Below are 19,249 nucleotides of genomic sequence, written 5' to 3'. Positions count from 1 at the left end.
TTAAATAGGACTATGGATTAAAGCATTTAACGTCAATGGCCATTCTAAGCTGAATGTGCCTGCTCTCGTCAGATCGCAGAAGTTACACAGCTTAAGGCCTCGCTAGTACCAGTGTGGGAGACTGTCTGGGTATCCGTGGTGCGGTTGAATTTTTATTATGTCGTTTAGATTTTGTTTCACAATAGATTAAATAGGACTATGGATTAAAGCTTTTTACGTCAATGGCCATTCTAAGCTGAATGTGCCTGCTCTCGTCAGATCGCAGAAGTTACACAGCTTAAGGCCTCGCTAGTACCAGTGTGGGAGACTGTCTGGGAATCCGTGGTGCGGTTGAATTTTAATTATGTCGTTTAGATTTTGTTTCACAATCGATTAAAAAGGACTATGGATTAAAGCATTTAATGTCAATGGCCATTCTAAGCTGAATGTCCCTGCTCTCGGCAGATCGCAGAAGTTACACAGCTTAAGGCCTCGCTAGTACCAGTGTGGGAGACTGTCTGGGAATCCGTGGTGCGGTTGACTTTTTTTTATGTCGTTTAGATTTTGTTTCACAATCGATTAAAAAGGACTATGGATTAAAGCATTTAATGCCAATGGCCATTCTAAGCTGAATGTGCCTGCTCTCGTTAGATCGCAGAAGTTACACAGCTTAAGGCCTCGCTAGTACCAGTGTGGGAGACTGTCTGGGAATCCGTGGTGCGGTTGACTTTTTATTATGTAGTTTAGATTTTGTTTCACAATAGATTAAATAGGACTATGGATTAAAGCATTTAACGTCAATGGCCATTCTAAGCTGAATGTGCCTGCTCTCGTCAGATCGCAGAAGTTACACAGCTTAAGGCCTCGCTAGTACCAGTGTGGGAGACTGTCTGGGAATCTGTGGTGCGGTTGAATTTTTATTATGTCGTTTAGATTTTGTTTCACAATCGATTAAAAAGGACTATGGATTAAAGCATTTAATGTCAATGGCCATTCTAAGCTGAATGTCCCTGCTCTCGTCAGATCGCAGGAGTTGCACAGCTTAAGGCCTCGCTAGTACCAGTGTGGGAGACTGTCTGGGAATCCGTGGTGCGGTTGACTTTTTATTATGTCGTTTAGATTTTGTTTCACAATCGATTAAAAAGGACTATGGATTAAAGCATTTAATGTCAATGGCCATTCTAAGCTGAATGTGCCTGCTCTCGTCAGATCGCAGAAGTTACACAGCTTAAGGCCTCGCTAGTACCAGTGTGGGAGACTGTCTGGGATTCCGTGGTGCGGTTTACTTTTTATTATGTCGTTTAGATTTTGTTTCACAACCGATTAAAAAGGACTATGGATTAAAGCATTTAATGTCAATGGCCATTCTAAGCTGAATGTGCCTGCTCTCGTCAGATCGCAGAAGTTACACAGCTTAAGGCCTCGCTAGTACCAGTGTGGGAGACTGTCTGGGAATCTGTGGTGCGGTTGAATTTTTATTATGTCGTTTAGATTTTGTTTCACAATCGATTAAAAAGGACTATGGATTAAAGCATTTAATGTCAATGGCCATTCTAAGCTGAATGTCCCTGCTCTCGTCAGATCGCAGGAGTTGCACAGCTTAAGGCCTCGCTAGTACCAGTGTGGGAGACTGTCTGGGAATCCGTGGTGCGGTTGACTTTTTATTATGTCGTTTAGATTTTGTTTCACAATCGATTAAAAAGGACTATGGATTAAAGCATTTAATGTCAATGGCCATTCTAAGCTGAATGTGCCTGCTCTCGTCAGATCGCAGAAGTTACACAGCTTAAGGCCTCGCTAGTACCAGTGTGGGAGACTGTCTGGGATTCCGTGGTGCGGTTTACTTTTTATTATGTCGTTTAGATTTTGTTTCACAACCGATTAAATAGGACTATGGATTAAAGCATTTAATGTCAATGGCCATTCTAAGCTGAATGTGCCTGCTCTCGTCAGATCGCAGAAGTTACACAGCTTAAGGCCTCGCTAGTACCAGTGTGGGAGACTGTCTGGGAATCCGTGGTGCGGTTGACTTTTTATTATGTCGTTTAGATTTTGTTTCACAATAGATTAAATAGGACTATGGATTAAAGCATTTAACGTCAACGGTCATTCTAAGCTGAATGTGCCTGCTCTCGTCAGATCGCAGAAGTTACACAGCTTAAATCCTCGCTAGTACCAGTGTGGGAGACTGACTGGGAATCCGTGGTGCGGTTGACTTTTTATTATGTCGTTTAGATTTTGTTTCACAATAGATTAAATAGGACTATGGATTAAAGCATTTAACGTCAATGGCCATTCTAAGCTGAATGTGCCTGCTCTCGTCAGAACGCAGAAGTTACACAGCTTAAGGCCTCGCTAGTACCAGTGTGGGAAACTGTCTGGGAATCCGTGGTGCGGTTGACTTTTTATTATGTCATTTAGATTTTGTTTCACAATCGATTAAAAAGGACTATGGATTAAAGCATTTAATGTCAATGGCCATTCTAAGCTGAATGTCCCTGCTCTCGTCAGATCGCAGAAGTTACACAGCTTAAGGCCTCGCTAGTACCAGTGTGGTATTCTCTCTGGGAATCCGTGGTGTGGTTGACTTTTTATTATGTCGTTTAGATTTTGTTTCACAATAAATTAAATTGGACTATGGATTAAAGCATTTAATGTCAATGGCCATTCTAAGCTGAATGTCCCTGCTATCGTCAGATCGCAGAAGTTACACAGCTTAAGGCCTCGCTAGTACCAGTGTGGGAGACTGTCTGGGAATCCGTGGTGCGGTTGACTTTTTATTATGTCGTTTAGATTTTGTTTCACAATAGATTAAATAGGACTATGGATTAAAGCATTTAACGTCAATGGCCATTCTAAGCTGAATGTGCCTGCTCTCGTCAGAACGCAGAAGTTACACAGCTTAAGGCCTCGCTAGTACCAGTGTGGGAAACTGTCTGGGAATCCGTGGTGCGGTTGACTTTTTATTATGTCATTTAGATTTTGTTTCACAATCGATTAAAAAGGACTATGGATTAAAGCATTTAAAGTCAATGGCCATTCTAAGCTGAATGTGCCTGCTCTCGTCAGATCGCAGAAGTTACACAGCTTAAGGCCTCGCTAGTACCAGTGTGGGAGACTGTCTGGGATTCCGTGGTGCGGTTTACTTTTTATTATGTCGTTTAGATTTTGTTTCACAATAGATTAAATAGGACTATGGATTAAAGCATTTAACGTCAACGGTCATTCTAAGCTGAATGTGCCTGCTCTCGTTAGATCGCAGAAGTTACACAGCTTAAGGCCTCGCTAGTACCAGTGTGGGAGACTGTCTGGGAATCTGTGGTGCGGTTGACTTTTTATTATGTCGTTTAGATTTTGTTTCACAATCGATTAAAAAGGACTATGGATTAAAGCATTTAATGTCAATGGCCATTCTAAGCTGAATGTGCCTGCTCTCGTCAGATCGCAGAAGTTACACAGCTTAAGGCCTCGCTAGTACCAGTGTGGGAGACTGTCTGGGAATCCGTGGTGCGGTTGACTTTTTATTATGTCGTTTAGATTTTGTTTCACAATAGATTAAATAGGACAATGGATTAAAGCATTTAACGTCAATGGCCATTCTAAGCTGAATGTGCCTGCTCTCCTCAGATCGCAGAAGTTACACAGCTTAAAGCCTCGCTAGTACCAGTGTGAGAGACTGTCTGGGAATCCGTGGTGCAGTTGCCTTTTTATTATGTCGTTTAGATTTTGTTTCACAATCGATTAAAAAGGACTATGGATTAAAGCATTTAACGTCAATGGCCATTATAAGCTGAATGTGCCTGCTCTCGTTAAATCGCAGAAGTTACACAGCTTAACGCCTCGCTAGTACTAGTGTGGGAGACTGTCTGGGAATCCGTGGTGCCGTTGACTTTTTATTATGTCGTTTAGATTTTGTTTCACAATAGATTAAATAGGACTATGGATTCAAGCATTTAACGTCAATGGCCATTCTAAGCTGAATGTGACTGCTCTCGTCAGATCGCAGAAGTTACACAGCTTAAGGCCTCGCTAGTACCAGTGTGGGAGACTGTCTGGGAATCCGTGGTGCAGGTGAATTTTTATTATGTCGTTTAGATTTTGTTTCACAATCGATTAAAAAGGACTATGGATTAAAGCATTTAATGTCAATGGCCATTCTAAGCTGAATGTCCCTGCTCTCGTCAGATCGCAGAAGTTGCACAGCTTAAGGCCTCGCTAGTACCAGTGTGGGAGACTGTCTGGGATTCCGTGGTGCGGTTGACTTTTTATTATGTCGTTTAGATTTTGTTTCACAATCGATTAAAAAGGACTATGGATTAAAGCATTTAATGTCAATGGCCATTCTAAGCTGAATGTGCCTCCTCTCGTCAGATCGCAGCAGTTACACAGCTTAAGGCCTCGCTAGTACCAGTGTGGGAGACTGTCTGGGAATCCGTGGTGCGGTTGACTTTTTATTATGTCGTTTAGATTTTGTTTCACAATAGATTAAATAGGACTATGGATTAAAGCATTTAATGTCAATGGCCATTCTAAGCTGAATGTCCCTGCTCTCGTCAGATCGCAGAAGTTGCACAGCTTAAGGCCTCGCTAGTACCAGTGTGGGAGACTGTCTGGGAATCCGTGGTGCGGTTGACTTTTTATTATGTCGTTTAGATTTTGTTTCACAATCGATTAAAAAGGACTATGGATTAAAGCATTTAATGTCAATGGCCATTCTAAGCTGAATGTGCCTGCTCTCGTCAGATCGCAGAAGTTACACAGCTTAAGGCCTCGCTAGTACAAGTGTGGGAGACTGTCTGGGAATCCATGGTGCGGTTGACTTTGTCGTTTAGATTTTGTTTCACAATCGATTAAAAAGGACTATGGATTAAAGCATTTAATGTCAATGGCCATTCTAAGCTGAATGTGCCTGCTCTCGTCAGATCGCAGAAGTTACACAGCTTAAGGCCTCGCTAGTACCAGTGTGGAAGACTGTCTGGGAATCCGTGGTGCGGTTGACTTTTTATTATGTCGTTTAGATTTTGTTTCACAATCGATTAAAAAGGACTATGGATTAAAGCATTTAATGTCAATGGCCATTCTAAGCTGAATGTGCCTGCTCTCGTCAGATCGCAGAAGTTACACAGCTTAAGGCCTCGCTAGTACCAGTGTGGAAGACTGTCTGGGAATCCGTGGTGCGGTTGACTTTTTATTATGTCGTTTAGATTTTGTTTCACAATCGATTAAAAAGGACTATGGATTAAAGCATTTAATGTCAATGGCCATTCTAAGCTGAATGTGCCTGCTCTCGTCAGATCGCAGAAGTTACACAGCTTAAGGCCTCGCTAGTACAAGTGTGGGAGACTGTCTGGGAATCCATGGTGCGGTTGACTTTGTCGTTTAGATTTTGTTTCACAATCGATTAAAAAGGACTATGGATTAAAGCATTTAATGTCAATGGCCATTCTAAGCTGAATGTGCCTGCTCTCGTCAGATCGCAGAAGTTACACAGCTTAAGGCCTCGCTAGTACCAGTGTGGAAGACTGTCTGGGAATCCGTGGTGCGGTTGACTTTTTATTATGTCGTTTAGATTTTGTTTCACAATCGATTAAAAAGGACTATGGATTAAAGCATTTAATGTCAATGGCCATTCTAAGCTGAACGTGCCTGCTCTCGTCAGATCGCAGAAGTTACACAGCTTAAGGCCTCGCTAGTACCAGTGTGGGAGACTGTCTGGGAATCCATGGTGCGGTTGACTTTGTTGTTTAGATTTTGTTTCACAATCGATTAAAAAGGACTATGGATTAAAGCATTTAATGTCAATGGCCATTCTAAGCTGAATGTGCCTGCTCTCGTCAGATCGCAGAAGTTACACAGCTTAAGGCCTCGCTAGTACCAGTGTGGGAGACTGTCTGGGAATCCGTGGTGCGGTTGACTTTTTATTATGTCGTTTAGATTTTGTTTCACAATCGATTAAAAAGGACTATGGATTAAAGCATTTAATGTCAATGGCCATTCTAAGCTGAATGTGCCTGCTCTCGTCAGATCGCAGAAGTTACACAGCTTAAGGCCTCGCTAGTACCAGTGTGGGAGACTGTCTGGGAATCCGTGGTGCGGTTGACTTTTTATTATGTCGTTTAGATTTTGTTTCACAATAGATTAAATAGGACAATGGATTAAAGCATTTAACGTCAATGGCCATTCTAAGCTGAATGTGCCTGCTCTCGTCAGATCGCAGAAGTTACACAGCTTAAGGCCCCGCTAGTACCAGTGTGAGAGACTGTCTGGGAATCCGTGGTGCAGTTGCCTTTTTATTATGTCGTTTAGATTTTGTTTCACAATCGATTAAAAAGGACTATGGATTAAAGCATTTAATGTTAATGGCCATTATAAGCTGAATGTGCCTGCTCTCGTCAGATCGCAGAAGTTACACAGCTTAAGGCCTCGCTAGTAACAGTGTGGGAGACTCTCTGGGAATCCGTGGTGCAGTTGACTTTTTATTATGTTGTTTAGATTTTGTTTCACAATAGATTAAATAGGACTATGGATTAAGGCTTTTAATGTCAATGGCCATTCTAAGCTGAATGTGCCTGCTCTCGTCAGATCGCAGAAGTTACACAGCTTAAGGCCTCGCTAGTACCAGTGTGGGAGACTGTCTGGGAATCCGTGGTGCGGTTGACTTTTTATTATGTTGTTTAGATTTTGTTTCACAATCGATTAAAAAGGACTATGGATTAAAGCATTTAATGTCAATGGCCATTCTAAACTGAATGTGCCTGCTCTCGTCAGAACGCAGAAGTTACACAGCTTAAGGCCTCGCTAGTACCAGTGTGGGAGACTGTCTGGGAATCCGTGGTGCGGTTGACTTTTTATTATGTCGTTTAGATTTTGTTTCACAATCGATTAAAAAGGACTATGGATTAAAGCATTTAATGTCAATGGCAATTCTAAGCTGAATGTGCCTGCTCTCGTCAGATCGCAGAAGTTACACAGCTTAAGGCCTCGCTAGTACCAGTGTGGGAGACTGTCTGGGATACCGTGGTGCGGTTGACTTTTTATTATGTCGTTTAGATTTTGTTTCACAATCGATTAAAAAGGACTATGGATTAAAGCATTTAATGTCAATGGCCATTCTAAGCTGAATGTGCCTGCTCTCGTCAGATCGCAGAAGTTACACAGCTTAAGGCCTCGCTAGTACTAGTGTGGGAGACTGTCTGGGAATCCGTGGTGCGGTTGACTTTTTATTATGTCGTTTAGATTTTGTTTCACAATCGATTAAAAAGGACTATGGATTAAAGCATTTAATGTCAATGGCCATTCTAAGCTGAATGTGCCTGCTCTCGTCAGATCGCAGAAGTTACACAGCTTAAGGCCTCGCTAGTACCAGTGTGGGAGACTGTCTGGGAATCCGTGGTGCGGTTGGCTTTTTATTATGTTGTTTAGATTTTGTTTCACAATAGATTAAATAGGACTATGGATTAAAGCAATTAACGTCAATAGCCATTCTAAGCTGAATGTGCCTGCTCTCGTCAGAACGCAGAAGTTACACAGCTTATGGCCTCGCTAGTACCAGTGTGGGAGACTGTCTGGGAATCCGTGGTGCGGTTCAGTTTTTATTATGTCGTTTAGATTTTGTTTCACAATAGATTAAATAGGACTATGGATTAAGGCTTTTAATGTCAATGGCAATTCTAAGCTGAATGTCCCTGCTCTCGTCAGATCGCAGAAGTTACACAGCGTAAGGCCTCGCTAGTACCAGTGTGGGAGACTGTCTGGGAATCCGTGGTGCGGTTGACTTTTTTTTTTTTTTTGCAAAATCTCTTTTTATTAAACTGGTACACAAAACATACAAGGGAAGACAACATACGATACAATACAAGTCAGGTATCAGGATTTGCAAAATGAAAACAAAGCAAGAATACAGGTCTTGGGTATCATTACAACTCTCTGAAAATGACGTCAGATAGACATCGCAAAGGAAACAACATCCTCACAATACAAGCTAACCCACAAGAGACCCTGAACTGACATGCATCTCAGTAAGAGTACAAAATAGCTAAGACATAATACAGGAAAATAAGAACATGGTAGTAGCATCCTCCGGTGTCACGCCTTTATGTCACATTGCCACATTACAATGGTTGAAAGTATGCAAATAGGACTCAACTTGACTTGAATTTAAAAGGTCTCTTAATTCATAACATGACGTGAATAACAGAATTGTGCTGAGTTGTGGAGACAGTGTTTATGGATATCTTATGACCCCCCCACCTCCCGGACCAGCCATGGTTTCCATATTTTCAGATATCTCTCCCTTGAATGGTCTATCCAGGCAGCCATTTCCTCCAATCTACATATCTGCTGCATTTTATCTAACCATATCTCCACCGTCGGTGGGTTAGACTGTCTCCAAAAGGTAGGCACTAGCAATTTAGCAGCAGAGATCATGTGGGTCGGAAGACTGTGTACAGATGGCGTAAAATCAGGTATTGGCAACCAGAGTAGTATCAGTGCTGATGTTAGTGTAATATTTGTGGAACAGACAGAATTTATTATTTTTTCAACCCCCCTCCAATAGCTTAATATCTTGGGGCACGACCACCAGATGTGAAGGAAGGTGCCCGGACCCTCTCGGCACCTCCAACATAAATTATCAGAGACTAAACCTATAGAAAATAGGAAGTCCGGAGTTCGGTACCAACGTGTTACCAGCTTGTAGGAATTTTCTTGTATACGTACACACTTAGAAAACCCCTGAGCGGCTTTCAATATAAACCCTACTTCCTCTTTGGAGAGAGACAAGCCCAAATCCCTTTCCCATTGTCTCACAAAATGAGGTTTTTGCGAAGATGTCTCCAATAGAATGCCTTTATACAATTTAGACAGAACTTTAGACGGGGTGGCCGGTAATAATATGTAATTTTCTAGCCAGGTCGGGTCTACTTTTAATGGAGGTGATTGAGCTTTGAACATACCAATGGTAGTTGTATAATCTGCCATTTGTAGTGCGTTTGGTTGCTTCAGATCCCGTCCCTTAAAAACCGATTGCAAGTCGGGCGGCCCATCTAGTTCCCACAATTCAGATACTTGTACCTTATTTAAGCACCTCCAAAAATCCGCTGTTCTATCGGACGGTCTACCCAAATATGAGGGCAAGACACTCAAAGGAGCAAGAGGCGAGAGGAGCTGTTTTGACATATTCAAGGCTTTTGCCGTGTGGCACACCGCCATCGTTCCCTTAGTGATTGGGCTCAAGTATCCCTTTGAGGAGTACGAGGCAGATCGAACCCATAGCAATCCCAACATCTCTGGTCCCATGAGGGATCTTTCCATAACCACAGACAGAGAGGTATTACCCCCGTCTGCCAGTTGCGTCCAGCGGGCTAAATGGTTCGCTATAAAATAAGTTTCCAGATCCGGTAAGGAGATGCCCCCTTGCTCCTTCTTTTGTATCAGGAAGGAGTATGCTAGTCTGGATCTCTTAGAGCCCCATAAAAAGGAAATGAATAGGGATTTGAAATTCCTGAAGTAGCTCTTCGGAACCTCTATAGGTAAAGCACACACCAGGTACGTAATCTGCGGAAGTATATAAGTGGCGAGTAAGTTCTTCCTACCAAACCACGACATAAACGGGATTCTCATGGATAACAATTGCTTACGGATCTTAGCAAAAAGGGCTTTATAATTGAGACTAAAGAGCTCCCTCAGGTCAGCAGGAATCATAACCCCCAGAAATTTTATAGCCCCGGATGGCCACCTGAAGGGGGTGCAATTTTGCAGTTTAAGAATGATCCGGGAGGAGACATTGATATTTAACGCTTCCGACTTGCTAAGATTTATTTTGAAGTTGGAAACGAAACCAAACTTATCGAACAGCGTCAGTAGGTGCGGCAGAGCCGACAGTGGGTTGGTGATAAATAAAAGGAGATCATCAGCGAATGCTGCAATTTTATGCTCTACCGCCCCTACCTTCAATCCTCTAACCTCTTCATGCTGTCTAATATATAATAACAGTGGCTCTAGGGCCAAAATAAAAAGAGCCGGGGAGAGAGGACAGCCCTGTCTGGTGCCATTTTTTATGAAGAAAGGGGCTGACAATATTCCATTTACTCTAATTTTGGCTGAAGGCTTTGAGTATAGGGAGAATATGGCACTTATAAAGGGCTGGGGAAACTTAAATTTTTCTAAGGCACTTTGGATAAACCTCCAGTCGACCCTATCGAAGGCCTTTTCAGCGTCAGTTCCTAAAAGGACAAGAGGAACCCTCTTCCTTCGCGCGAGGTGTATCGCATTAATAACTCTAGTGATGTTATTCTTCCCTTCCCGCCGCGGAACAAAACCCACCTGCTCTTCTGCTATCAATTTCGGTAAAAATTTAGCTATTCTGCTAGCCAGTAGTTTGGCCCACCACTTCACATCTGTGTTTAACAGTGAAATCGGCCTATAGCTTGCACAGTCATCAGGACTCTTTCCTTCTTTTGGAATGAGAGTAATGAAGGCTTCCAGAGCCTGCGGCGGGAGGGAAGAACCACTCAGGAGAGAATTACATACCTCCAGAAAGTGTGGGAGAAGTATGCTACTAAATTTTTTGTAATACGTGATGGGTAGTCCATCTGGCCCTGGACATTTCCCCGAGGGTATGCTCGTTAAACTGGTCTGCAACTCTTCTATCGTGAAGGGGGCCAATAGGGATGTATTTTCACTATCTGATAATTGGGGAAAAGTCAGTTTGCTGAGGAAAGACCGAACCGCCACTTCTCTGTCTTCGTGTGCTGAGGCTAATGAACTCGCTGGACCTTGAGCGTCTAGATTGTATAAGTTAGCGTAGAACTGTCTAAAGGCTTCGGCCACTTGAGGAGTGGTAGAAACCCGCTGACCCGAGGCAGTCTTAACAGAGGAAACAAAGGATTTCTCCGTTTGAGTCTTGAGCATTTTGGACATCAATTTTGAGCCCCTGTCCCCATGTAAATATATACGACATTTGAGTCTCTGAAAGGCCTTTGCTGTCTGTATATTTAGCATATCTTTAAGATTATGACGGAGGGAGTCCAATTCCTTGCGTAATGGAGCTGTCAGAGTTTGCTGGTGTAGTCGTTCAAGAGCCGAGATCTGCGCCAGCAAAGACTGCATTTTCTTATTCCTATCCTTCTTCAAACGAGAGCATAATGCAATGAATTCACCTCGGATAAATGCTTTATGGGCTTCCCATATTACTGGCACTGTTACATCAGGTGTACTATTTAGACAAAAATATTCCTCCAATTTCGCACCCAAGACCCCCGTGTGCACCTCATCTGAGAGTATCGTGTCATTAAGCCGCCAAGACCAAGATCTGACCGGCAGATCTCGAACATGTATTGTAGCCAGCACCGGGGCATGATCTGAAACTGTAATATGCCCTATGGAAGTTGACTGCAAATTCGAAAGGCACGGCGTAGACATAAAGATGTAGTCTAGTCTGCGATATACTTTATGTCGATGTGAATAAAATGTATAGTCTCTTTCCTGTGGATGGGAGAGACGCCATACATCCGTTAGCTGGCAGTTATATAACATCAATTTAAGTTTGTGCATAGCTCGATGAGTGAACACACGGGCGGTCGAAGTAGAGTCGAGATCAGGTTCCAGCGCCACATTTAGATCCCCTCCCACAACTGACATCCCCTCCCCAAAACTCTTAAGTATACGTAATGTCTTAAGCAACCACGGAATCTGTTTATCATTGGGGGCATACAAACATGCTATAGTCATCTTGGTGTTGCAGAGAGAACCCTTAAGAAAAATATATCGGCCTGCCGGGTCAGCCTTTGAAACTTCTACTTTAAATGGAAAATCTTTATGAATACCTACTGTCACACCTCTAGAGGCCGATGTATGGGTACTATGGAACCACTGGCTGTACGAGGACAACGGCAAGCGGGGTAACCTCTCATGGCGGAAATGAGTCTCCTGCAACATCAAGACGTCCGGCTTATCCTGTTTAAACATTTTGAACACCTGAGACCTCTTTTGCGGTGTCCCAAACCCATTTACATTCAGTGTCAAGAAAGTAATCGGGGCCATGACCCATTCAGAAAACAATTAGCTTCATAATACAATGTAGGCGTGAACACCGGAGGGATGCAAAACACACATATAACTATATACAAAAGAAAAAATAGAAAAAGATGTAGTGAGGCAACGACATTCCATAGGCAAAAAGGTATTAAGGGGGAACCTCCTATCCCACAGAGGATGTCCCTTGTCTTAAGATGTCGTGGCCCGACTACAGAGTTGCAAGGGGGGTGAAACGAGGAAACCAACCTCATTCAATGTTAAGAGAGAACACAGACTTCCATATAATCTACAAATCTTGTGCCATAAAAGGGGGGTGTACGTGCTGATGAACATCATAACAACACAATGACAGGGCATAAATCTTATAACAACTTAGCCAAAAAGTAAAGGATATAAAGTGGTCAAATCCCCTCTAGCGGGGGCCCCGAACGGGCTCATGGGGCTTCCAGTTGCTGTCCAAACCCTCTCCTTGTGTTGCTACGTGGGGCCTTAAACTTCCGGGGTTTCTGCCAAGTGTGCGGATCAGGGACCTCGCATGTCGGGACATCTCGCTGTATCGGCATCCAGTCCGGTATGTCGATTTTCTCCATGCCTATTTTCGGCCAGGCTTTAGCGAGGTCTTCTGGCGTCCTGATAGTGATCTGTCGACCCTCCCTCAGGATCGCCAGGCCGAACGGGAACAGCCATCGCATGGGTATCTTCCTTAGCCTCAAAGCTTCGGTCAAGGGCTTCAGCAGCCGTCTTTTGGCCAGGGTGCTGGCAGCTAGATCCTGGAAGACCAGTATCTTGCTATCCTCAAATGCCAAGTCGGGAATCACTCGTGCAGCCGAGAGAATGGCAGACGTGTCCAAAAAATTGAGCAGACCGCAGATAACATCTCTGGGAGGTTCGTCTCGAGATGGCTTAGGTCGTAATGCCCGATGGGCTCTCTCAATAATGACCTGCGCCGCTTTTTCCTGTCCCAGAATGGTCGAGAAAATGATCCTCACTGTTGGCAAGATCTCCTCTGTGGATACCGTCTCTGGGATGCCTCTCAACCTGACATTTTTCCGCCTGCTGCGGTTCTCCTGATCCTCCAACTGTAGGTAAGTATGATTTAGATGGGAGACATGTGAAGCTACTGCACCTTGCACGGCCTCCACTTGTTGCATAATGGCGGATTGAGTGTCCTCCAGTACTGCCACTCTTTGCCCCACATGCTGTATGTCCGCTTTAATGGAAGACAGTTCCTTTAATACTGGGGACATCGCGCTAGCCAATGCTTTTTTCAAGAAAGCTCTAGTGATAGGTAATGGATCTGACCCACCTCCAGCATCAGAGTGCGTACAGGAGCTCTCTTCATCAGAATCATCGTCGCGGCTTATTTCCGGCGGGAGTGATTTCTCCGGCGCCATCTTGCTTTTCCCGGCCGGGGAGAGATGCTTTTTATGGAGGAATTTCTCCATCTCCGACTGCGTTTTACCGGTTTTCGGGGTCCCCCGGGAGTCACACGATTTGTCCCGACTTGTACGGACCATTATCGTGTAATTAAAAGCCCTCCAGCCGTGGAAGTCTGCGTCTCAGTGAGGAGCGCCGGGATCAAGCGACCATCTCACAGTGCGGTTAGCTCCGCCCCCGTGCGGTTGACTTTTTATTATGTCGTTTAGATTTTGTTTCACAATAGATTAAAAAGGACTATGGATTAAAGCATTTAATGTCAATGGCCATTCTAAGCTGAATGTGCCTGCTCTCGTCAGATCGCAGAAGTTACACAGCTTAAGGCCTCGCTAGTACCAGTGTGGGAGACTGTCTGGGAATCCGTGGTGCGGTTGAATTTTTATTATGTCGTTTAGATTTTGTTTTACAATCGATTAAAAAGGACTATGGATTAAAGCATTTAATGTCAATGGCTATTCTAAGCTGAATGTCCCTGCTCTCGTCAGATCGCAGAAGTTACACAGCTTAAGGCCTCGCTAGTACCAGTGTGGGAGACTGTCTGGGAATCCGTGGTGCGGTTGGCTTTTTATTATGTTGTTTAGATTTTGTTTCACAATAGATTAAATAGGACTATGGATTAAGGCTTTTAATGTCAATGGCCATTCTAAGCTGAATGTGCCTGCTCTCGTCAGATCGCAGAAGTTACACAGCTTAAGGCCTCGCTAGTACCAGTGTGGGAGACTGTCTGGGAATCCGTGGTGCGGTTGACTAATTATTATGTCGTTTAGATTTTGTTTCACAATAGATTAAATAGGACTATGGATTAAAGCATTTAACGTCAATGGCCATTCTAAGCTGAATGTCCCTGCTCTCGTCAGATTGCAGAAGTTACACAGCTTAAGGCCTCGCTAGTACCAGTGTGGGAGACTGTCTGGGAATCCGTGGTGCGGTTGACTTTTTATTATGTCGTTTAGATTTTGTTTCACAATCGATTAAAAAGGACTATAGATTAAAGCATTTAATGTCAATTGCCATTCTAAGCTGAATGTGCCTGCTCTCGTCAGATCGCAGAAGTTACACAGCTTAAGGCCTCGCTAGTACCAGTGTGGGAGACTGTCTGAGAATCCGTGGTGTGGTTGACTTTTTATTATGTCGTTTAGATTTTGTTTCACAATCGATTAAAAAGGACTATGGATTAAAGCATTTAATGTCAATGGCCATTCTAAGCTGAATGTGCCTGCTCTCGTCAGATCGCAGAAGTTACACAGCTTAAGGCCTCGCTAGTACCAGTGTGGGAGACTGTCTGGGAATCCGTGGTGCAGTTGACTTTTTATTATGTCGTTTAGATTTTGTTTCACAATCGATTAAAAAGGACTATGGATTAAAGCATTTAATGTCTATGGCCATTCTAAGCTGAATGTGCCTGCTCTCGTCAGATCGCAGAAGTTACACAGCTTAAGGCCTCGCTAGTACCAGTGTGGGAGACTGTCTGGGAATCCGTGGTGCAGTTGACTTTTTATTATGTCGTTTAGATTTTGTTTCACAATAGATTAAATAGGACTATGGATTAAAGCATTTAACGTCAATGGCCATTCTAAGCTGAACGTTTCCGCTCTCGTCAGAACGCAGAAGTTACACAGCTTAAGGCCTCGCTAGTACCAGTGTGGGAGACTGTCAGGGAATCCATGGTGCGGTTGACTTTGTCGTTTAGATTTTGTTTCACAATCGATTAAAAAGGACTATGGATTAAAGCATTTAATGTCAATGGCCATTCTAAGCTGAATGTGCCTGCTCTCGTCAGATCGCAGAAGTTACACAGCTTAAGGCCTCGCTAGTACCAGTGTGGGAGACTGTCTGGGAATCCGTGGTGCGGTTGACTTTGTCGTTTAGATTTTGTTTCACAATCGAATAAAAAGGACTATGGATTAAAGCATTTAATGTCAATGGCCATTCTAAGCTGAATGTGCCTGCTCTCGTCAGATCGCAGAAGTTACACAGCTTAAGGCCTCGCTAGTACCAGTGTGGGAGACTGTCTGGGAATCCATGGTGCGGTTGACTTTGTCGTTTAGATTTTGTTTCACAATCGATTAAAAAGGACTATGGATTAAAGCATTTAATGTCAATGGCCATTCTAAGCTGAATGTGCCTGCTCTCGTCAGATCGCAGAAGTTACACAGCTTAAGGCCTCGCTGGTACCAGTGTGGGAGACTGTCTGAGAATCCGTGGTGCGGTTGAATTTTTATTATGTCGTTTAGATTTTGTTTCACAATAGATTAAATAGGACTATGGATTAAGGCTTTTAATGTCAATGGCCATTCTAAGCTGAATGTGCCTGCTCTCGTCAGATCGCAGAAGTTACACAGCTTAAGGCCTCGCTAGTACCAGTGTGGGAGACTGTCTGGGAACCCATGGTGCGGTTGACTTTGTCGTTTAGATTTTGTTTCACAATCGATTAAAAAGGACTATGGATTAAAGCATTTAATGTCAATGGCCATTCTAAGCTGAATGTGCCTGCTCTCGTCAGATCGCAGAAGTTACACAGCTTAAGGCCTCGCTAGTACCAGTGTGGGAGACTGTCTGGGAATCCGTGGTGCGGTTGAATTTTTATTATGTCGTTTAGATTTTGTTTCACAATCGATTAAAAAGGACTATGGATTAAAGCACTTAATGTCAATGGCCATTCTAAGCTGAATGTCCCTGCTCTCGTCAGATCGCAGAAGTTACACAGCTTAAGGCCTCGCTAGTACCCGTGTGGGAGACTGTCTGGGAATCCGTGGTGCGGTTGACTTTTTATTATGTCGTTTAGATTTTGTTTCACAATCGATTAAAAAGGACTATGGATTAAAGCATTTAATGTCAATGGCCATTCTAAGCTGAATGTGCCTGCTCTCGTCAGATCGCAAAAGTTACACAGCTTAAGGCCTCGCTAGTACCAGTGTGGGAGACTGTCTGGGAATCCGTGGTGCGGTTGACATTTTATTATGTCATTTAGATTTTGTTTCACAATCGATTAAAAAGGACTATGGATTAAAGCATTTAATGCCAATGGCCATTCTAAGCTGAATTTGCCTGCTCTCGTTAAATCGCAGAAGTTACACAGCTTAACGCCTCGCTAGTACTAGTGTGGGAGACTGTCTGGGAATCCGTGGTGCGGTTGACTTTTTATTATGTCGTTTAGATTTTGTTTCACAATAGATTAAATAGGACTATGGATTCAAGCATTTAACGTCAATGGCCATTCTAAGCTGAATGTGCCTGCTCTCGTCAGATCGCAGAAGTTACACAGCTTAAGCCCTCGCTAGTACCAGTGTGGGAGACTGTCTGGGAATCCGTGGTGCGGGTGAATTTTTATTATGTCGTTTAGATTTTGTTTCACAATCGATTAAAAAGGACTATGGATTAAAGCATTTAATGTCAATGGCCATTCTAAGCTGAATGTCCCTGCTCTCGTCAGATCGCAGAAGTTGCACAGCTTAAGGCCTCGCTAGTACCAGTGTGGGAGACTGTCTGGGAATCCGTGGTGCGGTTGACTTTTTATTATGTCGTTTAGATTTTGTTTCACAATCGATTAAAAAGGACTATGGATTAAAGCATTTAATGTCAATGGCCATTCTAAGCTGAATGTGCCTGCTCTCGTCAGATCGCAGAAGTTACACAGCTTAAGGCCTCGCTAGTACCAGTGTGGGAGACTGTCTGGGAATCCATGGTGCGGTTGACTTTGTCGTTTAGATTTTGTTTCACAATCGATTAAAAAGGACTATGGATTAAAGCATTTAATGTCAATGGCCATTCTAAGCTGAATGTGCCTGCTCTCGTCATATCGCAGAAGTTACACAGCTTAAGGCCTCGCTAGTACCAGTGTGGAAGACTGTCTGGGAATCCGTGGTGCGGTTGACTTTTTATTATGTCGTTTAGATTTTGTTTCACAATCGATTAAAAAGGACTATGGATTAAAGCATTTAATGTCAAAGGCCATTCTAAGCTGAATGTGCCTGCTCTCGTCAGATCGCAGAAGTTACACAGCTTAAGGCCTCGCTAGTACCAGTGTGGGAGACTGGCTGGGAATCCGTGGTGCCGTTGACCTTTTATTATGTCGTTTAGATTTTGTTTCACAATCGATTAAAAAGGACTATGGATTAAAGCATTTAATGTCAATGGCCATTCTAAGCTGAATGTGCCTGCTCTCGTCAGATCGCAGAAGTTACACAGCTTAAGGCCTCGCTAGTATCAGTGTGGGAGACTGTCTGGTAATCCGTGGTGCGGTTGACTTTTTATTATGTCGTTTAGATTTTGTTTCACAATAGATTAAATTGGACTATGGATTAAAGCATTTAACGTCAATGGCCATTCTAAGCTGATTGTGCCTGCTCTCGTCAGATCGCAGAAGTTACACAGCTTAAGGCCTCGCTAGTACCAGTGTGGGAGACTGTCTGGGAATCCGTGGTGCGGTTGACTTTTTATTATGTTGTTTAGATTTTGTTTCAAAATCGATTAAAAAGGACTATGGATTAAAGCATTTAATGTCAATGGCCATTCTAAGCTGAATGTGCCTGCTCTCGTCAGATCGCAGAAGTTACACAGCTTAAGGCCTCGCTAGTACCAGTGTGGGAGACTGTCTGGGAATCTGTGGTGCGGTTGACTTTTTATTATGTCGTTTAGATTTTGTTTCACAATCGATTAAAAAGGACTATGGATTAAAGCATTTAATGTCAATGGCCATTCTAAGCTGAATGTGCCTGCTCTCGTCAGATCGCAGAAGTTACACAGCTTAAGGCCTCGCTAGTACCAGTGTGGGAGACTGTCTGGGAATCCGTGGTGCGGTTGACTTTTTATTATGTCGTTTAGATTTTGTTTCACAATAGATTAAATAGGACTATGGATTAAAGCATTTAACGTCAATGGCCATTCTAAGCTGAATGTGCCTGCTCTCGTCTGATCGCAGAAGTTACACAGCTTAAGGCCTCGCTAGTACCAGTGTGAGAGACTGTCTGGGAATCCGAGGTGCAGTTGCCTTTTTATTATGTCGTTTAGATTTTGTTTCACAATCGATTAAAAAGGACTATGGATTAAAGCATTTAATGTCAATGGCCATTATAAGCTGAATGTGCCTGCTCTCGTCAGATCGCAGAAGTTACACAGCTTAAGGCCTCGCTAGTACCAGTGTGGGACATTGTCTGGGAATCCGTGGTGCGGTTGACTTTTTATTATGTCGTTTAGATTTTGTTTCACAATAGATTAAATTGGACTATGGATTAAAGCATTTAATGTCAATGGCCATTCTAAGCTGAATGTGCCTGCTCTCGTCAGATCGCAGAAGTTACACAGCTTAAGGCCTCGCTAGTACCAGTGTGGGAGACTGTCTGGGAATCCATGGTGCGGTTGACTTTTTATTATGTCGTTTAGATTTTGTTTCACAATAGATTAAATAGGACAATGGATTAAAGCATTTAACGTCAATGGCCATTCTAAGCTGAATGTGCCTGCTCTCGTCAGATCGCAGAAGTTACACAGCTTAAGGCCTCTCTAGTACCAGTGTGGAAGACTGTCTGGGAATCCGTGGTGCGGTTGACTTTTTATTATGTCGTTTAGATTTTGTTTCACAATAGATTAAAAAGGACTATGGATTAAAGCATTTAACGTCAATGGCCATTCTAAGCTGAATGTGCCTGCTCTCGTCAGAACGCAGAAGTTACACAGCTTAAGGCCTCGCTAGTACCAGTGTGGGAGACTGGTTGGGAATCCGTGGTGCGGTTGACCTTTTATTATGTCGTTTAGATTTTGTTTCACAATCGATTAAAAAGGACTATGGATTAAAGCA

The 19,249-nt window shown here is 43.3% G+C and overlaps 65 pseudogenes; all 65 read left to right on the top strand.

The window, feature by feature from the left end:
- Positions 1–31: 31 nt before the first annotated feature.
- Positions 32–150, top strand: LOC142727632 (5S ribosomal RNA; annotated as a pseudogene).
- A 67-nt stretch (positions 151–217) lies between these two features.
- LOC142727382 (5S ribosomal RNA) lies at positions 218–336 on the top strand (annotated as a pseudogene).
- A 67-nt stretch (positions 337–403) lies between these two features.
- Positions 404–522, top strand: LOC142727526 (5S ribosomal RNA; annotated as a pseudogene).
- Positions 523–589: 67 nt separating this feature from the next.
- Positions 590–708, top strand: LOC142727409 (5S ribosomal RNA; annotated as a pseudogene).
- Positions 709–775: 67 nt separating this feature from the next.
- Positions 776–894, top strand: LOC142727494 (5S ribosomal RNA; annotated as a pseudogene).
- A 67-nt stretch (positions 895–961) lies between these two features.
- LOC142726989 (5S ribosomal RNA) lies at positions 962–1,080 on the top strand (annotated as a pseudogene).
- Positions 1,081–1,147: 67 nt separating this feature from the next.
- Positions 1,148–1,266, top strand: LOC142727684 (5S ribosomal RNA; annotated as a pseudogene).
- Positions 1,267–1,333: 67 nt separating this feature from the next.
- Positions 1,334–1,452, top strand: LOC142727493 (5S ribosomal RNA; annotated as a pseudogene).
- A 67-nt stretch (positions 1,453–1,519) lies between these two features.
- LOC142726988 (5S ribosomal RNA) lies at positions 1,520–1,638 on the top strand (annotated as a pseudogene).
- A 67-nt stretch (positions 1,639–1,705) lies between these two features.
- LOC142727683 (5S ribosomal RNA) lies at positions 1,706–1,824 on the top strand (annotated as a pseudogene).
- A 67-nt stretch (positions 1,825–1,891) lies between these two features.
- Positions 1,892–2,010, top strand: LOC142727018 (5S ribosomal RNA; annotated as a pseudogene).
- Positions 2,011–2,077: 67 nt separating this feature from the next.
- LOC142727012 (5S ribosomal RNA) lies at positions 2,078–2,196 on the top strand (annotated as a pseudogene).
- Positions 2,197–2,263: 67 nt separating this feature from the next.
- LOC142727199 (5S ribosomal RNA) lies at positions 2,264–2,382 on the top strand (annotated as a pseudogene).
- A 67-nt stretch (positions 2,383–2,449) lies between these two features.
- On the top strand, positions 2,450–2,568 carry LOC142727120 (5S ribosomal RNA; annotated as a pseudogene).
- Positions 2,569–2,635: 67 nt separating this feature from the next.
- On the top strand, positions 2,636–2,754 carry LOC142727627 (5S ribosomal RNA; annotated as a pseudogene).
- Positions 2,755–2,821: 67 nt separating this feature from the next.
- Positions 2,822–2,940, top strand: LOC142727198 (5S ribosomal RNA; annotated as a pseudogene).
- A 67-nt stretch (positions 2,941–3,007) lies between these two features.
- Positions 3,008–3,126, top strand: LOC142727682 (5S ribosomal RNA; annotated as a pseudogene).
- Positions 3,127–3,193: 67 nt separating this feature from the next.
- On the top strand, positions 3,194–3,312 carry LOC142727280 (5S ribosomal RNA; annotated as a pseudogene).
- Positions 3,313–3,379: 67 nt separating this feature from the next.
- Positions 3,380–3,498, top strand: LOC142727006 (5S ribosomal RNA; annotated as a pseudogene).
- Positions 3,499–3,751: 253 nt separating this feature from the next.
- LOC142727541 (5S ribosomal RNA) lies at positions 3,752–3,870 on the top strand (annotated as a pseudogene).
- A 439-nt stretch (positions 3,871–4,309) lies between these two features.
- LOC142726984 (5S ribosomal RNA) lies at positions 4,310–4,428 on the top strand (annotated as a pseudogene).
- Positions 4,429–4,495: 67 nt separating this feature from the next.
- On the top strand, positions 4,496–4,614 carry LOC142727548 (5S ribosomal RNA; annotated as a pseudogene).
- A 67-nt stretch (positions 4,615–4,681) lies between these two features.
- LOC142727615 (5S ribosomal RNA) lies at positions 4,682–4,800 on the top strand (annotated as a pseudogene).
- Positions 4,801–4,860: 60 nt separating this feature from the next.
- LOC142727327 (5S ribosomal RNA) lies at positions 4,861–4,979 on the top strand (annotated as a pseudogene).
- A 67-nt stretch (positions 4,980–5,046) lies between these two features.
- On the top strand, positions 5,047–5,165 carry LOC142727326 (5S ribosomal RNA; annotated as a pseudogene).
- Positions 5,166–5,232: 67 nt separating this feature from the next.
- Positions 5,233–5,351, top strand: LOC142727614 (5S ribosomal RNA; annotated as a pseudogene).
- Positions 5,352–5,411: 60 nt separating this feature from the next.
- On the top strand, positions 5,412–5,530 carry LOC142727324 (5S ribosomal RNA; annotated as a pseudogene).
- A 67-nt stretch (positions 5,531–5,597) lies between these two features.
- Positions 5,598–5,716, top strand: LOC142727461 (5S ribosomal RNA; annotated as a pseudogene).
- Positions 5,717–5,776: 60 nt separating this feature from the next.
- On the top strand, positions 5,777–5,895 carry LOC142726993 (5S ribosomal RNA; annotated as a pseudogene).
- Positions 5,896–5,962: 67 nt separating this feature from the next.
- On the top strand, positions 5,963–6,081 carry LOC142726981 (5S ribosomal RNA; annotated as a pseudogene).
- A 67-nt stretch (positions 6,082–6,148) lies between these two features.
- Positions 6,149–6,267, top strand: LOC142727676 (5S ribosomal RNA; annotated as a pseudogene).
- Positions 6,268–6,520: 253 nt separating this feature from the next.
- Positions 6,521–6,639, top strand: LOC142727687 (5S ribosomal RNA; annotated as a pseudogene).
- Positions 6,640–6,706: 67 nt separating this feature from the next.
- On the top strand, positions 6,707–6,825 carry LOC142727272 (5S ribosomal RNA; annotated as a pseudogene).
- A 67-nt stretch (positions 6,826–6,892) lies between these two features.
- On the top strand, positions 6,893–7,011 carry LOC142727634 (5S ribosomal RNA; annotated as a pseudogene).
- A 67-nt stretch (positions 7,012–7,078) lies between these two features.
- LOC142727343 (5S ribosomal RNA) lies at positions 7,079–7,197 on the top strand (annotated as a pseudogene).
- A 67-nt stretch (positions 7,198–7,264) lies between these two features.
- Positions 7,265–7,383, top strand: LOC142727211 (5S ribosomal RNA; annotated as a pseudogene).
- Positions 7,384–7,450: 67 nt separating this feature from the next.
- LOC142727118 (5S ribosomal RNA) lies at positions 7,451–7,569 on the top strand (annotated as a pseudogene).
- Positions 7,570–7,636: 67 nt separating this feature from the next.
- On the top strand, positions 7,637–7,755 carry LOC142727630 (5S ribosomal RNA; annotated as a pseudogene).
- Positions 7,756–13,710: 5,955 nt separating this feature from the next.
- On the top strand, positions 13,711–13,829 carry LOC142727380 (5S ribosomal RNA; annotated as a pseudogene).
- A 67-nt stretch (positions 13,830–13,896) lies between these two features.
- On the top strand, positions 13,897–14,015 carry LOC142727435 (5S ribosomal RNA; annotated as a pseudogene).
- A 67-nt stretch (positions 14,016–14,082) lies between these two features.
- LOC142727675 (5S ribosomal RNA) lies at positions 14,083–14,201 on the top strand (annotated as a pseudogene).
- A 67-nt stretch (positions 14,202–14,268) lies between these two features.
- Positions 14,269–14,387, top strand: LOC142727475 (5S ribosomal RNA; annotated as a pseudogene).
- Positions 14,388–14,454: 67 nt separating this feature from the next.
- On the top strand, positions 14,455–14,573 carry LOC142727446 (5S ribosomal RNA; annotated as a pseudogene).
- A 67-nt stretch (positions 14,574–14,640) lies between these two features.
- On the top strand, positions 14,641–14,759 carry LOC142727186 (5S ribosomal RNA; annotated as a pseudogene).
- Positions 14,760–14,826: 67 nt separating this feature from the next.
- LOC142727293 (5S ribosomal RNA) lies at positions 14,827–14,945 on the top strand (annotated as a pseudogene).
- A 246-nt stretch (positions 14,946–15,191) lies between these two features.
- LOC142727662 (5S ribosomal RNA) lies at positions 15,192–15,310 on the top strand (annotated as a pseudogene).
- A 60-nt stretch (positions 15,311–15,370) lies between these two features.
- LOC142727440 (5S ribosomal RNA) lies at positions 15,371–15,489 on the top strand (annotated as a pseudogene).
- A 60-nt stretch (positions 15,490–15,549) lies between these two features.
- On the top strand, positions 15,550–15,668 carry LOC142727020 (5S ribosomal RNA; annotated as a pseudogene).
- A 67-nt stretch (positions 15,669–15,735) lies between these two features.
- LOC142727478 (5S ribosomal RNA) lies at positions 15,736–15,854 on the top strand (annotated as a pseudogene).
- Positions 15,855–15,914: 60 nt separating this feature from the next.
- On the top strand, positions 15,915–16,033 carry LOC142727378 (5S ribosomal RNA; annotated as a pseudogene).
- A 67-nt stretch (positions 16,034–16,100) lies between these two features.
- On the top strand, positions 16,101–16,219 carry LOC142727316 (5S ribosomal RNA; annotated as a pseudogene).
- A 67-nt stretch (positions 16,220–16,286) lies between these two features.
- LOC142727408 (5S ribosomal RNA) lies at positions 16,287–16,405 on the top strand (annotated as a pseudogene).
- A 439-nt stretch (positions 16,406–16,844) lies between these two features.
- On the top strand, positions 16,845–16,963 carry LOC142727546 (5S ribosomal RNA; annotated as a pseudogene).
- A 67-nt stretch (positions 16,964–17,030) lies between these two features.
- Positions 17,031–17,149, top strand: LOC142727439 (5S ribosomal RNA; annotated as a pseudogene).
- Positions 17,150–17,209: 60 nt separating this feature from the next.
- LOC142727076 (5S ribosomal RNA) lies at positions 17,210–17,328 on the top strand (annotated as a pseudogene).
- Positions 17,329–17,395: 67 nt separating this feature from the next.
- Positions 17,396–17,514, top strand: LOC142727188 (5S ribosomal RNA; annotated as a pseudogene).
- A 67-nt stretch (positions 17,515–17,581) lies between these two features.
- Positions 17,582–17,700, top strand: LOC142727471 (5S ribosomal RNA; annotated as a pseudogene).
- A 67-nt stretch (positions 17,701–17,767) lies between these two features.
- On the top strand, positions 17,768–17,886 carry LOC142727236 (5S ribosomal RNA; annotated as a pseudogene).
- Positions 17,887–17,953: 67 nt separating this feature from the next.
- On the top strand, positions 17,954–18,072 carry LOC142727247 (5S ribosomal RNA; annotated as a pseudogene).
- A 67-nt stretch (positions 18,073–18,139) lies between these two features.
- LOC142727650 (5S ribosomal RNA) lies at positions 18,140–18,258 on the top strand (annotated as a pseudogene).
- Positions 18,259–18,325: 67 nt separating this feature from the next.
- LOC142727643 (5S ribosomal RNA) lies at positions 18,326–18,444 on the top strand (annotated as a pseudogene).
- Positions 18,445–18,511: 67 nt separating this feature from the next.
- LOC142727147 (5S ribosomal RNA) lies at positions 18,512–18,630 on the top strand (annotated as a pseudogene).
- Positions 18,631–18,697: 67 nt separating this feature from the next.
- On the top strand, positions 18,698–18,816 carry LOC142727438 (5S ribosomal RNA; annotated as a pseudogene).
- A 67-nt stretch (positions 18,817–18,883) lies between these two features.
- LOC142727512 (5S ribosomal RNA) lies at positions 18,884–19,002 on the top strand (annotated as a pseudogene).
- A 67-nt stretch (positions 19,003–19,069) lies between these two features.
- On the top strand, positions 19,070–19,188 carry LOC142727192 (5S ribosomal RNA; annotated as a pseudogene).
- Positions 19,189–19,249: the final 61 nt, after the last annotated feature.

The sequence above is a fragment of the Rhinoderma darwinii genome, unplaced genomic scaffold (assembly GCF_050947455.1).
Source record: "Rhinoderma darwinii isolate aRhiDar2 unplaced genomic scaffold, aRhiDar2.hap1 Scaffold_647, whole genome shotgun sequence".
Taxonomy (NCBI): domain Eukaryota; kingdom Metazoa; phylum Chordata; class Amphibia; order Anura; family Rhinodermatidae; genus Rhinoderma; species Rhinoderma darwinii.
This window is presented reverse-complemented; position numbering and strand designations above follow the sequence as displayed.